Below are 13,953 nucleotides of genomic sequence, written 5' to 3'. Positions count from 1 at the left end.
GATAGATAGATAGATAGATAGATAGATAGATAGATAGATAGATAAGGTTTGAAGATAGATAGATAGATAGATAGATAGATAGATAGATAGATAGATAGATAGATAGATAGATAGATAGATAGATAGATAGATAGATAGATAGATAAGGTTTGAAGATAGATAGATAGATAGATAGATAGATAGATAGATAGATAGATAGATAGATAGATAGATAGATAGATAGATAGATAGATAAGGTTTGAAGATAGATAGATAGATAGATAGATAGATAGATAGATAGATAGATAGATAGATAGATAGATAGATAGATAGATAGATAGATAGATAGATAAGGTTTGAAGATAGATAGATAGATAGATAGATAGATAGATAGATAGATAGATAGATAGATAGATAGATAGATAGATAGATAGCTTAAAGCTTAATTGAGTATCAATGATCAATCAGTTTACATTAAACATAGTTCAAACAGACATGGACTTTTGGTCAATGAAAGTCTATGGGACCTTTTTATGATTTTTAATATTAATTTTTAAGAAAACCATAACTCAAACCAGTCTGAAAAGATATAGCACACTAAGTCTGAACAGTATGAAGATCTGACCCGAGTTTGGAGTATGTAGCTTGAACGGTCTAGGAGGAGTAGGAGTCCAAAATTTTTTCGGCCAGAAAAATAATAATAATAAGAAGAATAATAATAAGTTTAAATAGGATTTCAGTAAGTTGGCTTTCCCAAGCCAACTTAATTAATGGTTCTATTAATGTTTCTCTTTTTCATGAATTTATTAATGGTGAAGTCAGAATCCATGCTTTTATTTCAAAATGTTCTACAATTCTACAGTACAAGCTTACGTTACTTCAAATTAACTTCATATATACATATAATATATTCATATATATATATATATATATATATATATATATATAATAATCAGCAAGTAAAATATCTTAATTTATATAACAGCTGAACCAGCAATAAAAGGAATGTTGTACATGATTGATCACAAATCAAACTTTATTATGCCAAATCAAATGCATAAGTATATTCTGTACAACTCAAATCAAATCAAGCCATTTAAAACGCACTTAAATGTAAAACCGAAGTAGGGTAAATGACAAAAAGACGAGAGTTGTTGGCTTGATTAGCCTATATGATGCATATTCTAACGATAAATTTGGATCTGGATTTCTTATGTAATTAATAAATGTCTGGGCACAATAAATATGTATATATATTAGCTCGAAACTGAAATTAAATTACGTTACAGAAAGCTGTATTTTTTTAATCAGGAGCACTTATATTTGAGTGCAACTTTAAGACGAAACTCATGAACAGGAAACTTATGAATATTCATGTTAGCCCCGCCCAGTGTCACAGAAAATCTCAGACACCGAATATTTCAGAACACCGGACCCGGAGTTTTCATAATTCGGTCGATTTACACGGTGAGTAATATTTATGTGAGTAATAATGTAGTGTAGCACTGTTTATTACAGTAAATAGTTTGTTCGCTGTATAAATAATATCTGCAAAATGAGTCTTTGGGAGAAATTCCACAGCGACCAACGGACGGTCACATATAACTTACACAAATAACACAAATAATACTTTTTTATGTGACAGAATGTACTTTTAAGATATTTTTGTATGAAAATGTAGTTGTATAAGCCTAAAATACGCCGTTTATTTGAAAGGATAGTGTCTATTTAAATGCTTAAGCGCTTTCGGAGATGCTCAAGCCGGTAACGTTATTGGTGTTCTCGCCTAAGTAAAGTTAACGTTACCACAGCCAGTCCTTCGGGAATCTGCCGGCTTCTAATGTGGTTAAACATGACATATAACGTTAAATCCTTTTGGACGGGTCATCTTTAATGTCCTTAACTTGTTTGTTCAAGAGCAGTTTGTTTTGGCTGAAGGTAAGGTAGTGCTTGCGTGATACCGAGAAAAAAAAAAATTAACTTTGTGGCAACTAACGTATTGCATTTAGAGCAATGATGGGCAGATCGTATCCTTAACTGCGTGTTTGTACTGTAGAATTGTTTCCACAGACTCAAACTTTATTTGTGGTGTTACGTTAGATGTGTTTCGTTCATACTGAACACCATCACGACTCCAAATAACTATGCCTTGTAATAGAAAGTTCCGGGAAATCAAAAATATGGACGAAGGCATGAAGTTATGAGGGGAATTTCCAGTTAGTTCCTATCAGTAAATCTCACAATATAACATTGGATTTCTGAATGTTTTTAGTGTTCACAATTGTAATCATGTGAACATGCCCCTTTTTGCTAGCTTTAATGGTGCAGCATGTAAACTGTTTTAAACTAGCAATAATAATTATTGTGTTTTTACTTTCATTTGAGGGACTCTCTGCATGTTCCTGTGACTAGGACACATACCATTTCCTTGATGCCAAAGGAAGTTTCCAGGTTCCCCACTTTCCTGAAGTTGTATTATTCCAGCAATATGCACAGTAAGTATTTTTAGTATTAAAGCATTTTACAATAAACAGTTGACTTTAATGAAATATATCATATAATGTAATATGTTATGTTCCACAGATCACTGCTGTTTTCCAGAAAGGAGGTCTTACTGGGAGGAAAATGGTCAAATATTTCGGCATTTTACAGGAGGTATGTATTCATTTATCAAGTGTCTTTTCCTTTCCCATATGTATTATTATTTAACACAGTGATGTCAAATACAGTGTCCAGACAAAAATGTCTCTGCTTGAATTTAAATTCTACTTAAATTTCAAATACTAAAAGGGTTATAGATGCCCAAAAAATGAAAATTCTGTCGTTAATTACTCACCCTCATGTCTTTCCAAACCCAGAAGACCTTAGTTTATCTTCAGAACCAAAAAAAAATTAATTTTTTTTTAATGAAATCTGAGAGGTTTCTGGACTTGCATAGGCAACAATATAACTGGCCCAAAAACGTACTAAGGACATAAGTGTAACCATTTATGTGACATCAGTGGTTCAACCGTATCTTTACAGAGCTAAAGAATCATTTTAATGTGCAAAGAAAACAAAAATAACTTTATTCAACAATTCTTCTTCCTGCCTCCATTGTCAAGACTACAATGACATATGCGTGTGTTTTTCTTTGCTTATAAACATGGTTCAGCCCATGCATGTTCATGTCAGCAACACCAAACACTTGTGTCATGGTACTCTCATGAATGGCAGACGGTGGCGCGGAGGAGTCTGTATTTTTGTTTTCTTTGCGCACAAGTATTCTCGTAGCTTCATGAAATTACTGTTGAACCACTGATGTCACATGGACTATTTTACCAATATCTTTAATGTGTTTCTTGGCCTAAGAACATTTCAGTTGAGTTGTGTTGCTGTCTATGCAGGGTTAGAAAGCTCACAGATCTCATTAAAAATATCTGAATTTGTGTTCCATTTGCAGATTAGGAACAACATGTGGGAGATATACAAATAGATTTGTCAGTTTTCTTTCTCATCTGCTTCCTTTCACTTTAACTTAAAAAAAACAGCTGTTTATGATGACATACTGATTTGTTTTTGTGCATATTGGCTGGTAAATATCAGTTGATACCCAACCCTACTAATAACAGTTTCTTTTTATTTAAATATAGGACAGTCAAAGAGATGACTCCTTGAAAGACCCACAACACATCACCATGGGCATACCTGTAAAATCCATTACAAATTGCAGTTTGTTGCATGACATATGAAGAGTTTTAGCACTATTGTTTTATTCACTATTGAAAAAATACAATATACTGTTTAATCACTATATACTGTTGCCTGTTTCCACATATTTTTTTATTAATTTTGCAATTCCAAGTCCGCACTCAACAATGTGGCCTCTTAATTCTCACAATGTGGTTAATTTTTATTTTGTGAATGTGCAACGTTAATTAAGTACTTGTCCAAACACTTGTTGTATATACAAAGAAACTGTTACTGAATTTACATTTGATGACATTAAAAATAAATTCAAAACATTAAACTTGTTGTGTGTATTTGCAAAGCCATTTAAGAACCTCACCTTAAGAAAAGGATTTTTTTTAAGGTAAGTGATTAAAACAATTTAGAAATTTAGTCAACAAAATGTGATTATTTAAATGTAGCTAAAATAAATTGATTGCAACCACTTACCTTAAAAAATTTGAGTAAATTCAATGAATATTTTTTCTTCAGAAACAATTAAATAAATTAAGAGGAAGTAGCATATTTAAATTGGGCTGAAATTACTCATTTTTTTAATACTAAGTTAACTAAATAAAATTGTTTAAATCCAAATAAATGTGTTTGTTTAAATTTAGATCAAATCAATTGATTGCAACCACTTACCTTAAAAAAATTGAGTAAATTCAATGAATCATTTTTTTCAGTGTAACTGGGGAGAAAAATTGTGTTTGTATATGAGATTCCAATAAAGAAGAGTCTGTCTATGAAAATTGGATAATTGAATGGGAAGTTTATTGACCTCAAGATCACATTTCAAAAGAAATTCTATCCCTCCAACTTTTTCAAAAATAAGATTTGGAATAATATACCATACCATATCTTATCTTTATGTTTAGTATAATTTTTTATCCAGTTCAACTTGAAAATTGTATTAGATGACTGTGACAAAATCAAGCACATTCAAGCCTCCTTGATTATATGAGTTACATAAAATATTTTTGTTTAAGTAGTGAGGTTTGTTTTTCGTAATTAAAGAGAGCTGAATCAACTTTTTTGAGAAAAAAATTTGGTACATCTAATACTTTAGCCGGATAAACCAGACGAGACTGACCCTCAGTTTTTGACAAAAGAATCCTACCTTTAAGTGATAGATCCCTCATAAGCCACATATCAAATCTCTTTTTGACTTTTAATAAAAGTGGTTGAAAATTAGACTGTGTTCTATTAGATCTTTACAAATATTCATACCAAGATAAGTTACTTCCTCTTTAATTGGAATACCTTCAAATTCAGTGAAAGGAATATCATTATGTTTAATTGGGAAAAGGGTACATTTTTTTATATTTAAATGTAAACCTGACACTTTAGAGAAAGTTTTAATGCACTCTATAATTTTCTCTCAAATTCAAGTTCAAGTTGCTTTATTGGTATCACGTTTATGTTATAGTATTGCCAAAGCATTTTAAGTATGTGTAAAATACAGAACAAAATTACACCACCAAAGTAATATAGGAGACAATAAATAAGTAATGAAAGAAAATTCATTAATAAATAAATACAATAAAAAAACAACAACAAACAGTATCTCTAATATTAATTATAATACTTACAATTAGGCTATATACAATGAAGAACATGTAGAATTAAAGCTGCAAGCAGCGATGGGAGGGCCCTCGCACCGGGCTCACCGCCGACCTGTGGCGAATGGTGGGCACTATGCTTTAAACATAGTACATTTAGGAGGAATATGTAAAAGTCATTTAGATGTGCCAGATTTCTTGCTGCCACCTGGTGGCGCTATGTGTTTAACTGAATATTGGCATGCAGATGTCTTCAGGCCAGCGATTTTATCAAACATATGAAGTTTGGTCCAGATTGAACATGGCATGCTTGAGTGTAATACATGACATATCCTGCTTCCAACAGGAGGCGTTATTATGAAATATTGGCTTTTAGATGTGTTCAGGCCAGGACTATTGGCAAACATGTCAAGTTTGGTGCACATTGTACATTGCATGTTTAAGTTAGTGTAAAACAAGTAATTTGCTGTTGCCAGCTGGTGGCGCTATGACTATAACTGAATATTGGCATGTAAATGTATTCAGGCCAGGACTCTTATCAAACATATTAAGTTTGGGGCTGATTGGACATTTAATGCAATGAAAAAGGAAGTTACTGTAACTCAGGCATGCAGTGTATGCTTTAGCACTTAGCTAAATGTTGCTAACATGTTTCTAGCATGTTGCTACCCTATTTAACACTTGCTGATATTTTTTAAATGTTGCTGGGCATCCACAACCGTATTAAACATGTGACTTCCTGTTGCCAGCAGGTGGCACTATGACTATAACTGAATATGGGCATGAGCTTGTGTTTAGACCAGGACTCTTATCAAACATACTAAGCTTGGGTCAGATTGGACATTGTATGCATGAGTTACACTTATTTTTCTTTGTATTAATATCATGCTTTAGCTCTTAGCTAAGTGTTGCTAGCATGTTTTAACATGATTCTAGCATGATGCTAGCCTATTTAAAACTTGCTAACGCTTTTTAATATGTTGCTAGGAGTCCGTAACACCATTAAACATCACTTCCTGTTGTCAGCAGGTGGCGCTGTGACTATAACTGAATTTGGGCATGTATATATCTTCAGGCCAGGACTCTTATCGAACATGTGAAGTTTGGGGCTAATTGGACATTGCATGCCTGAGTTACAGTAACCTCCTGTTTTAGCATGCTTTAGCACTTAGCTAAATGTTGCTAACATGTTATAGCATGTTTCTAGCATGTTGCTACCCTGTTTAACACTTGTTGATATTTTTAAAATGTTGCTAGGCATCCACAACAGTATTAAACATGTGGCTTCCTGTTACCAGCTGGTTGCGCTATGACTATAACTGAATATGGGCATGTGCTTGGGTTCAGACCAGGAGCCTTATCAAACATGTCAAGTTTGGGGCTGATTAGACATTGTATGCCTGAGTTAGAGTAACTTCCTGTTTCATTGTATTATTAGCATGCTTTAGCATATTAGCTAAGTGTTGCTAGCATGCTTTACTATGTTTGTAGCATGTTGAATATTAAGTTTGGGTCAGATTTGACATTATATGCATGAGTTACAGCAAATTCCTTTTGTATTTGTATAAATAGCATGCTTTAGCTCTTAGCTAAGTGTTGCTAGCATGTTTTAGCATGTTTCTAGCATGTTGCTAGCCTATTTAAGACTTGTTAACGCTTTTCAATAAGTTGCTAGGAGTCAGTAACAGTGTTAAACATGTCACTTCCTGTTGTCAGCAGGTGGCGCTATGACTATAACTGAATATGGGCACTGACGTGTGTTCAGGACCGGACTGTTATCAAACATGTGAAGTTTGAGGCAGATCGGTCATTGTATGCTTGAGTTATAGCAACTTCCTTTTTCATGGCGAAACATCAAAGTTTGTCCTGCTGCCACGGACACGCCCTTCGACGAAAACTCTAAAGCTTCACAATTTAACATCGCAAAGGCCTTATGATGACACTCAGCAAATTTGAAGATGATCGGATAAAAACTGTAGGAGGAGTTCGTTAAAGTACGAGGCCTGAAAATGGCAAAAAATTCCACAAAAATTGTACAAGAAATTCAATATAAAGGAGTTCCTGTGGGGTTTCGGATGTTGCACCAGGAGACTTTTTTTGTAGGTATTGGTGTGTTACATGTGTGTACCGAGTTTCGTACATGTACATGAAACGCAGCTCGAGGCGCACTCCGTTGAAATTTTATAGGTGGCGCTATCGAGCCATTTTGGCACATCCACTTCTGAAAACTGCATCAGATGTAAATTTTCGCCAGGTCTGATGCGTGTGCAAAGTTTCGTGAGTTTTCGAGCATGTTTAGGCCCTCAAAAAGACTTTTCATTTTGGAGAAGAATCAGAAGAAGAATTAAAGCTGCGAGCAGCGATGAACGGGCCCTCGCACCTGGGCTCACCGCCGACCGGTGGCTTCAGAAAAACAGCAAACGGTGGGCAGTATGCTTTTAATACAGTAAATATAGAAAAAATATGTCATAAGTCATTTAAATGTGCCAAACTTGCCGCTGCCAGCTGGTGGCGCTATGCCTATAACTGATTATTGGCATGTAGATGTGTTCAGGCCAGCACTATTATCAAACATATGAAGTTTGGTGCAGATTGACCTTGGTATGTTTGAGTTAGTGAAATATATGAGTTATCCTGCTGCCAACAGGTGGCGCTATGATAATATCTGAATATTGGTCTTTAGGTGTCTTCAGGCCAGGACTCTTACCAAACCTGTGAATTTTGTGGCAGATCAGACATTTTCAGGCTAAGTTATAACAACTTCTATGTCTATGCAGAAACATCAAACTTTGTCAGGCCACCGCGGACATGCCCTTTAATGAAAACTCAAGATCTTCACAATTTAACATCTCTAAGGCCTCTAGATTAGACTGACCAAATATAATGTTGATTTAATTAAATGCAATCAATGCAAGGACTTCACATAATGCCAACTGTGAACCAATATGCTCCATTTTCCCTATACTCTGATGATGATGATAAGAATATGATTCATGATGATAACAACATGTTATTATTGCTTGCTTTACGTCCACCACTTCTGCTTAAATGTCATTGTTAGCTATCTGTACAATTTTTGTGTGGATATTGCTTTGCTGGTGCCTCCTGTTATAAGACATCACTCTTAAGCGCTACATAACTAAGAATCAATAAGGAAGACGGTGCCCAGTTGGCACATGCATTCACAGTAACCATCTGCTAGTTTGGATTTTAAGTTTACAGAATTGAAAGGGTTAGACTTTAAAATCAACACACAGACACATACACACAAAATGTAAAATGTTGCCATCCAGTTTCATTTGTTAACATTAACTATCTTAGTTAACATGACCAATAAATAAATAGCATTTATTAATGTTAATTAATATTAAGCTAAAAAAAGTATTTATATATAGTTTATGTACTGTGAATTAACATGAACATGAACACAGTTCATGTGGGTGTACAGCAATACACAATAAAGTGCTCTATAAATGCTTCATTCTTTCAAAATATCTTTAAAAATCAAGTTGAGTATTTTAATGGGGCGATATATATATAACTGATCTTCAAATGATGGTTTTCAGATGTTTTGAATAGATAACAGCAAAGTTTATTTTGTTGTCAAAGTTTGTCTTGAAATTTTTAATTATTATAATTTTATATTCAATAAATAACACTATGAAAATACTGTCTATCAATGAAGATAAATTGCTCATGCTAAAAAGTTGTATTTTTTTAAATCTTTTGCTATGTGACTGAATAAGACAAGTTCTATGGCAAGCCGTTTTGACATTTAATCTATTATCCGTACTAGTATCTATTTTCATGTTACTAGTACTTATTTTTTAGATACTAGTATCTTTTCCATTAAGTACTAGTACTTATTCATTAGATATTATTCATTAGATACTAGTACTTATTCTTTAGATACTAGTACTTTTTCATTAGATACTAGTACTTATTCATTAGATACTAGTTCTTATTTATTAGGTACTAGTACTCATTCATTAGTTACTAGTACCTATTAAATAGATACTAATACTTATTAAATAGATACTAGTTCTTATTCATTAGATACTAGTACTTATTCATTAGATACTAGTATCTATTTAATAGGTACTAGTACTCATTCATTAGATACTAGTACTTATTAAATAGATACTAGTTCTTATTTATTAGATACTAGTACTTATTTTAATAGTGACTAGTAACAATTCTGTTGTTACTAGTAAAAAATGAAATTTTTTGCCATTGATTCCTATGGGATCTGTCATTGAGATATCAACTATTCAGTTTTGACTAGTATCTATTCCAGTTGTGACTAGTACATAATTTTCATGTACTAGTAGTTAATCATTAGGTACTAGTACTTATTAATTAGATACTAGTACTTATTAATTAGATACTAGTACTTAATCAATAGATACTAGTACCTATTTAATAGATACTAGTACCTATTAAATAGACACTAGTACTTATTCATTAGATACTAGTATCTATTTAATAGATACTAGTATTTATTAAATAGGTACTAGTACTTATAAAATAGAAACTAGTACTTATTAAATAGATACTAGTATTTATTTAAAATATACTAGTACACTTTTATTAGATACTAGTACTTATTTGAAATGTTACTAGTAAGATTTTTTATTTTACTAGTAAAATGTTTAATTGAACTCTACTGTGGCCATTCGGACTAGTCATAACATAAGACGAGTAAAAAAGCTAATCTGACTAGTAAAATAAAAATTGTTACTAGTAATAATTATAAAAGATACTAGTGTCTAATAAATAAGTACTAGTAACTAATGAATAATTACTAGTATCTATTAAATAGTTACTAGTATCTAATGAATTAGTACCAGTATCTATTTAATAAGTACTAGTATCTAATGTCTGCTTACTAGTAATATCTAAATAGATACTAGTCACTATTGCAATAACTACTAGTCCGAAATTAAAAGATGATATCAAAAACAGAATAACTACTCTTCACTGTTCGTTTGGAGATATCTTTAACCTCATAAAGAACTAAGTAAGAATTTATTTGGAGATATCTTCATTTAAACAGATCATTACATATACATGAGTTCCTATCCACAGTCCAATCAGAGTCCACATGGTAATACAAAACATGAATATGCTGAATTAATTTGATTGTTAAGTAGGGCTACATGGATTTGTATATTAGCCTACCTTGCTAACTGGTTACCATGAAAACACGAGGAAATACCAAATCTTTTGCCCAACAAAAGTATTTTGACATGTTTTTACTCCAAATTCACTTCATAACATCAGTCGAGCATTGGAAATAACTTTTGTGATCTGATATGGCATTATTAAACAGAATGAGGCAGAAAGCATGCCACCTTATAACAGTGTTAAAGGCTATGTCGATTATCATTGTCTTTTATATATAATTTATTCTCAAAAATACCAGAGATGGCTTGAAGAACACAGATAAAACCATAGGTTTTATCTTAAACCAGTTTTAGTTTTATCTTTCCAAAATGTACTAGTATCTAATTAATAAGTACTAGAATCTTATTAATAAGTACTAGTATCTAATTAATAAGTACTAGTATCTATTTAATAAGTACTAGTATCTAAAGAATAAGTACTAGTATCTATTTATTAAGTACTAGTATCGATTTAATAAGTACTAGTACCTATTTAATAAGTACTAGTATCAAATTAATAAGTACTAGTATCTAAAGAATAAGTACTAGTATCTATTTATTAAATACTAGTATCTATTTATTAAGTACTAGTATCTATTTAATAAGTACTAGTATCTATTTATTAAGTACTAGTATCTAATTAATAAGTACTAGTATCTATTTATTAAGTACTAGTATCTAATAAATAAGTACTAGTATCTAATTAATAATTACTAGTATCTAAAGAATAAGCACTAGTATCTATTTATTAAGTACTAGTATCTAATTAATAATTACTAGTATCTATTTAATAAGTACTAGTATCAATTAATAAGTACTAGTATCTAATTAATAAGTACTAGTATCTATTTAATAAGTACTAGTATCTAATGAATAAGTACTAGTATCTATTAAATAGATACTAGTACCTAATGATTAACTACTAGTCACAACTGGAATAGATACTAGTCAAAACTGAATAGTTGATATCTCAATGAGAGATCCCCATAGAAATCAATGGCAAAAATTGTAATTTTTTACTAGTAACAACTGAATAGTTACTAGTCACTATTTAAATAAGTACTAGTATCTATTTAATAAGTACTAGTATCTATTTAATAAGTACTAGTATCTATTTAATAAGTACTAGTATCTAATAAATAAGTACTAGTATCTAATGAATAAGTACTAGTATCTAAAGAATAAGTACTAGTATCTAAAGAATAAGTACTAGTATCTATTTAATAAGTACTAGTATCTAATGAATAAGTACTAGTATCTAAAGAATAAGTACTAGTATCTAATGAATAAGTACTAGTATCTAATGAATAAGTACTAGTATCTAATAAATAAGTACTAGTATCTAAAGAATAAGTACTAGTATCTATTTAATAAGTACTAGTATCTAAAGAATAAGCACTAGTATCTATTGAATAAGTACTAGTATCTAAAGAATAAGTACTAGTATCTTTTTTTTTTTTTTTTATTCGGAGTGCAAAAACATACATGGTAAATGCAGAAACAAAAACAACAACAACAGAAACAATATCAACAAAACAAAACAAGAACAAACAAAAAACTATACTAACCACAAAAAAACAACAACAATGATAATAAATGAAAAATGAGAACAAGACAATCTGAATAATAATCATGTATAAGTAGTAGTAGCAGTATAGGTAGTATTAGCATGTTCAAAAATAATAGAAATAGAAATGGCCATAAATCGGAGTAACAACAATAACACCAAAGGTGGTGATGATATGGTTAATATTTTGTGATGACAGTAACAGTAATATCAATAATAACAGTAATCATAATAATAATAATAATAATAATAATAACAACAATAGCAACAATAATCCCAAGGATGGTGGTTACAGTATGATGTTGTGATGATGGTAACAGTAATATCAATAATTATAATAATAATAAAATAATAATAATAATAATAATAATAATAATAATAATAACAATAACAACATCAATTAAAAAAAAAAAAAAAATAATAATAATAATAATAATAGTATTAATAACAATATTAAAGTTTGAGTTGTAACAATGATATTTTGTGACGATGTTTTGTGATGAAGGCAACAGTACTATTACTATTAATAATAATAATAATAATAATAATAATAATAATAATAATAATAATAATGATGATGATAATAATAATAATAATCATATAATCACAATAGTAGTTATCTAAATATATGTACGCAGGGAAATATACTAATGAACCATACCCAACACATACCACACCTATCCTTGCTTCTGTGTCAGTGTGCATTTTTTTTTTTTTTTTTTTTTTTCCTCCTTCCTCCTTTCTATTCAAGGCAGCATTGTAGACATCATATGATGTATGTAAGTTTGAACTCAAGTGGTGCATTAAAAGAAGAGTGCGGTGCATTAAAATCAATATGTGGTGCATTAAAAACATGAGTGGTATTTGTTGGGTGCAGTTTTAATTTATTTATATTTACAAATTTTTAATTATGTATATTTAATGATGTAATCTTCAGTAAACTGTTACCGTCCATACAAAACGTCATCCCATCAATTTATTACTTTTCAATGTTTCTCTGATATAGTGATACAATAAATGAAAACAACAACAACAATAATAATAATATTAATAATAATAATAATAATAATAATAATAATAATAATAATGAAAACACTCATGTTACTAATACCTTATATAAATATGAATAATATTTTGTGAATACTTAAAGATAAGTGTGTCAGATTTGTAAGAGTTGACTGAGGTCTGATGTTGGATGTTGCGATTCTGATGTATATGGAGATGAAAAATATTCTAGGGAGATGTATTCTGTAAGCAAATTTTTCCAGTGTGTTATGTGAATGGTGTTTCGGGATTTCCAGTTCAAGAAGATAGTTTTCTTGGCAATGGCTAGAGCTATGAGGAGTATCCTTTTGTTTGTTATTTCCTGATTGAGTGTTGATAGATCGCCCAGTAGACAGAGTGAAGGGGATAATGGGATGTGACAGCCCAGGAGGTGGGATAGGGATTCAGTGACATCTTCCCAGAATTGTTTAATGGGTGGGCAGTGCCATGTGGCGTGGATATATGTGTCCGGACTATTTTGTGAGCAGTGCACGCAAGTTTCTGATGTGAATCCCATTTTAAACAGCCTTTCCCCAGTGTAGTGTGTTCTATGAAGGGTCTTATACTGTATGAGCTGAAGGTTGGCGTTTTTAGTCATGGAATAAATATTATTACAAATTTGAGTCCAGAAGTCGGTATCAGGAGCAATAGAAAGGTCTTTTTCCCATTTGGTTATTGGTAAACTTAAGGTTTTATTTGAATTGGTTATCATTTTGTATAATTTAGAAAGTAATTTCTTGTGGGACGATATATTAACTAAATCTGCTACTGCGGAAGGAAGGTGAAGATTGATGGTTCTGTTATTGATTTTAGATAAGACAGCTGATTTGAGTTGCAAATAAGTCAAGAATTGATTGCTCCCAATACCGTACTTCTGGACTAGGTAGGAAAATGGAACCAGTTTGTTTGACTGAAAAATGTGATTAAT

At 31.2% G+C, this 13,953-nt stretch overlaps 1 long non-coding RNA gene across 2 annotated transcripts; it reads left to right on the top strand.

Annotated features, from left to right (window-relative positions):
• Nucleotides 1–1,376: 1,376 nt before the first annotated feature.
• Nucleotides 1,377–3,968, top strand: LOC141287577 (uncharacterized). 2 transcript variants are annotated; one of them, XR_012339494.1, is made up of 4 exons: nt 1,377–1,446; nt 2,365–2,474; nt 2,563–2,634; nt 3,612–3,968. It is a non-coding gene; the product is annotated as an uncharacterized lncRNA (long non-coding RNA). The 2 variants fall into 2 exon arrangements; XR_012339493.1 differs by lacking the exon at nt 1,377–1,446 and having other exon boundaries at nt 1,456–2,474.
• The last annotated feature ends 9,985 nt before the right edge of the window (nt 3,969–13,953 follow it).

The sequence above is a fragment of the Garra rufa genome, chromosome 15 (assembly GCF_049309525.1).
Source record: "Garra rufa chromosome 15, GarRuf1.0, whole genome shotgun sequence".
Lineage (NCBI taxonomy): Eukaryota > Metazoa > Chordata > Actinopteri > Cypriniformes > Cyprinidae > Garra > Garra rufa.
This window is presented reverse-complemented; position numbering and strand designations above follow the sequence as displayed.